The sequence below is a fragment of the Populus euphratica genome, unplaced genomic scaffold (assembly GCF_000495115.2).
Source record: "Populus euphratica unplaced genomic scaffold, PopEup_1.0 scaffold4922.1, whole genome shotgun sequence".
NCBI classification, from domain to species: Eukaryota; Viridiplantae; Streptophyta; class Magnoliopsida; order Malpighiales; family Salicaceae; genus Populus; species Populus euphratica.
The window spans coordinates 718-5,247 of record NW_011504709.1 but is presented as its reverse complement, the minus strand read 5'-3'; the positions used below and the strand labels follow the sequence as shown (position 1 = coordinate 5,247).

The window sequence follows — 4,530 nt, the reverse complement described above, 5'->3', positions numbered from 1 at the left end:
TTTGAATTGCACCGACATCTCTTTTCTAATTTTGGTCATCTCTTTGCCCTTGCAATTTAAGTTCTTAAAGTCATCAATTAATCCTTTCATTTATGTGATAGGCCTGCATTTAAAATGAACATTTACCACAAATTAAAGGTATTTTATATTATTAGATATATTATTATAAAACATGCTTTTGTTAAGGAGTTATTGATACTTCAAGTGCAAAATGATGATATAAAACCATGATAAAAATGCATTTTTAAGTACTAATCAACCAGCCGACCAATTTTACACCCTCTCTAGCCATGGTTTTAGCCACTTTTGATACTCTTCAACTCTCATTTCCTCTCTATGGTTCAAGAGGGATGCATACAACTATGTTGGGGGTCCTCTCTTTGGGAAAGAGGGAGGGGGTTTGCTACATAGCTGGCTAGTTTTGGGGAAGAGCAAGGGTCGCCCTTTCTCTCTTCTTACATTTATACCCCTCTTCAAATGAGGTAGGGTGTTTAGAGTTAGTTTAAATGTTTTGTCCCTACTTTGGTTTCTCTAAAATCAATTCCCCCCCCTCTTAACAAGTTAAGGGAGGCCGCTTTTCTCCCTTAAACTCTTACATAGCATGAGTTAGCCTTTTACTTAGATTTCTATTGGATATTACAGCCATGACTGACACATGAATTTATCAGCACACACAACCATTGACTCAGAAATCATCAATGAAAACTAAGTCACTACCGATTCAGAAATCGGTAACGAAAGTAGTATTGCTACCAATTTAGAAATCGATAGTGACGATGGGGTCGTTTCTCACTTTGTATTTTTTTGTTGTTTATAGCTTTCATTGATGATTTCTAAGTCAACAATAGATTGTGTTCCTAAAAATTCCATGTGTAAGCCACGAAATTAGTTTTTGTTGATGATCTCTAAGTCAGCAGTGACTTAGTTTTCGTTGACGATTTCAAAGTCAATAGTAGATTGTGTTCGCTGATGACTCCATGCATCAACCATAGAATTAGTTTTTGTTAATAACTTTTAGGTCGGCAGCGACTTAGTTTTCACTGACGATTTCTAAGTTAATAATAGATTGTGTTCGCTGAAGATTCTATGTGTTAGTTGTGAAATTTGTTTTCGTTGACAATTTTTGGGTCGATAACGACCTAGTTTTCACTAACGATTTGTGTCACCAGCGATCTAGTTTTTGTTGATGATTTTTGTGTCACGACGACCTAGTTTTTTGTTGTTGATTTATGTGTCACCAACGACATAGTTTTTGCTAATGATTTTCTGTGACAACAACAACTTTAGTTTCTTTTACAAATTTCATGTCAGAAATAATTTAATTCTAGTGATAATTTTGTCATCAGTTTGACCTAACTCACTACAAAACCCAAGAATTAGACACTAGGATGTCCATGGATAACCCAAGTTTAAAATTAAAAAAAGTGTCTTGATATAATGACCTTCATTTTATGATTATATGATGTGTGGAGCACTTGAACGTGAACATGTGTGTTCATGGGATATGTATGGTATTGGATTTATGTGATTATTAAATACGAATATGCTAATTAGTGATCATTTTATGTGTTAGGTGGTATGACTAGGATTGGACTTCCGATTAGACAAGGACAGTACATGGGGGAACATGTAAGTGGTCTTCACCCTCTTCTTAAATAATATCAAATCTCTGAAAAGATGTCGTATAAAAGAATTATTCTATCTTGTTGTGACTACTAAATTGTTCATGGAATGTTTGATTGAGTATTGTGATTAGCTTTGGTTAATGACATCAAAATTGAATGATCGGGTTTGGATATTGTTATTAGTTTTCGCTAATAGCATTTAAGAGGGATGATCGAGTTTGGATATTGTGATTAGCTTTGATTAATAACATCTGAGATGGATGAACAAATTTGGATATTGTAATTAGCTTTGGCATCCAAGAGAGATGATCGAGTTTGGATATTGTAATTAGCTTCGACTTATGGCATCCGAATTGGATGGTCGGGTTCAAGTAATGCGATAGACCATGGTTAATGGTGTCCATAAATGATGATCAATGTAAAGCAAAGTAATTTAACCACAATCAATGTACTGACTCTAGTACCTATAACTCCTATAAAGAGGTTGGGATGTACGAGTAAGGATAATACAATTGATGAAATAATAAGGCTTGTATTATGCATATAAGGGGTAAAGGAAGGAACTTACTCATTTAGGTTATTGACAGAAAGTAGTGATAATATTCTTTTAAATATTTATTATCATGTTTAAATTATTTATAATTCTTGTATCCATTTTGTGTTCTAACAGGGACGTCACACAATTAAGGTGCATAGGAATCTAATCTCACGGGTCTATATATTTTGTTATAAATTATATATCTGTATGTTAAGATGTTATGTATTTTGTTTGAATAAATGTATTAGCTGTGAAATTGTCGTTGAACATTTTTGTAAAGACTTGTAATGATAACTATATCAAAACATGAATGTAAACTTATGAATATGTAAATATAATGATATAGTGCTCTGATTAGTATTTAAAAGTGCATTTTTATCAAGATTTTATATCATCATTTTGCACTTGAAGTATTAATAACTTTTTAACTAAAACATGTTTTATAATAACATATCTAATAATATAAGATATTTTTAATTTGTGGTAAATGTTTATTTTAAATGCAAGTCTCTCATATAAATGAAATGATTGATTAATGAATTTAAGAACTGAAATTGAAAGGACAAAAAGATGGCCAAACCTAGAAAAGAGATGCTGGTGCAGTCCAAAATAGAACACTTTGTGGTAATTGGGTCATATCTAGAGTTTTAGATCTTGGATTTAGATCTACTTTATATGAATTTAAGTATAGTGTAAACTTAATATAGATTTTAATGTTTAATACTAACATATTTTGTATTTGTTATCTTGTTCACTGTTTAATTCTTTGCTTGTTAAATGACTAATCTAGATTTATATTGTATAACACTTGATGCAACAAATACTTGGCACTCTTATAACTCATATTGTATTGTATAACCAACACTGAGCTATGAAAGGAACTTAATTTGTTGTTAACATAAGTTATAATTATGAATATCTGATGAGATTTACAAGTATTAGCATTAGTCTAATAAGATAACTAATGTGATCATATTAACAATTTATAATTTGATTGAAACCTCCTTTGTGTGTGGTTTCCAATTGAATAATAAGAGTTTATACTATACTTGTTTGATATACCATTAGTGGAACCTCTAACCTTGATATTTGTTATTATCATTGATTAATTCTTATATTAATATTCCATCTCAAAGTTCCCATCTTCTTTTTATTCTTCTCCACCTCTTTCTTTATTATTGTTATTATTGTTGTTGTTGTTATATTATTGTCATTTATAATTTATACAATTAACTTTCTTATGGTTCGATCCCAATCTTGCCGGATTATTTATTACTTCGATACTCGTGCACTTGGAAGAAAACATCAATCTTTTAGTCGTGTCATACTTGTATTGCTAATTCTCTTTTATTAAGATGTTGAATTCTGAGATTTTATGAGTATTGGATTATATGAAATGATGATACCTATAAGAAGCAATTATGGTGAAATAAAAGAAAATACCATCAACTTCAGCTTTTGAGTAATTGGGATATTATAGAAGGGTTGTTTAAAGCCATTGTTTGTCTGAGTCACTAACAAAACATACTTGGGGGTAATGGTCAAAACAAGGGGGCAATATTATATTTAGAAAGTGATTAGATACCCTTAAGGCAATAATGAAATGAGAATGATTCTAGTAGTGAGATAATGAGACATTTTTGTTTACAAAAAGCACTTTGACCCTTTCAAGGTCACTAGCAACACTAATTATTGCTAGTAGTGAGATGAGGGAATAATAAATGATCTCTTTAAAATGATCGGTAAGACAAAGAATTTCTAGCAAGTAAATGAGTTGTGATGAGCGTCGTAAAGGCTGAGCTGTGTAAAATTATAAATACTCCGAAAAAGACTTATATAGGCTAATTTGAGTGGGTTAGGAGCAATGTTGTATTTAAAAGGTAATTAGATCCTTTAAAGGCAAAAGTGAAATGAGAATGATTTTAGTAGTGAGATAATGGGACATTTTTGCTTATAAGAAGTATTTTGACCCTTTTAAGATAACTAGTGACACTAAATATTGCTAGTAGTGAGATAAAGGAATAATAAATTATCCCTTCAAACTGATCAGCGAGACAAAGAATTTCTAACAAGTAAATGGGTTGTGATGAGTATCATAAAAGCTGAGCTGTGAAAAATTATAAATATTCTGGAAAAGACTTATATAGACTAAATCGAGTGGGTTAGAAGCTAAGTAATTAAGATGACTCAAATCAGAAAGAGAATACCTTACCAAATTAAGCAACAAATAGACTAAGAAGAAATAAGGACCTATATTACAAATCAAGTAAAGATGCATGCATATCATTTAACTCCAAAGCATTGAATAATATGTTTTGCAGAAAATTCACAAGAAAAATCTATGGTGGGGTCCATCAAAAGGCTAGT

General features: G+C 31.1%; 1 long non-coding RNA gene across 1 annotated transcript; it reads left to right on the top strand.

The window, feature by feature from the left end:
* The first annotated feature begins 1,036 nt into the window (after nt 1–1,036).
* LOC105120122 (uncharacterized) lies at nt 1,037–2,520 on the top strand. The gene is made up of 2 exons (XR_841259.1): nt 1,037–1,629; nt 2,296–2,520. It is a non-coding gene; the product is annotated as an uncharacterized LOC105120122 (long non-coding RNA).
* Nucleotides 2,521–4,530: the final 2,010 nt, after the last annotated feature.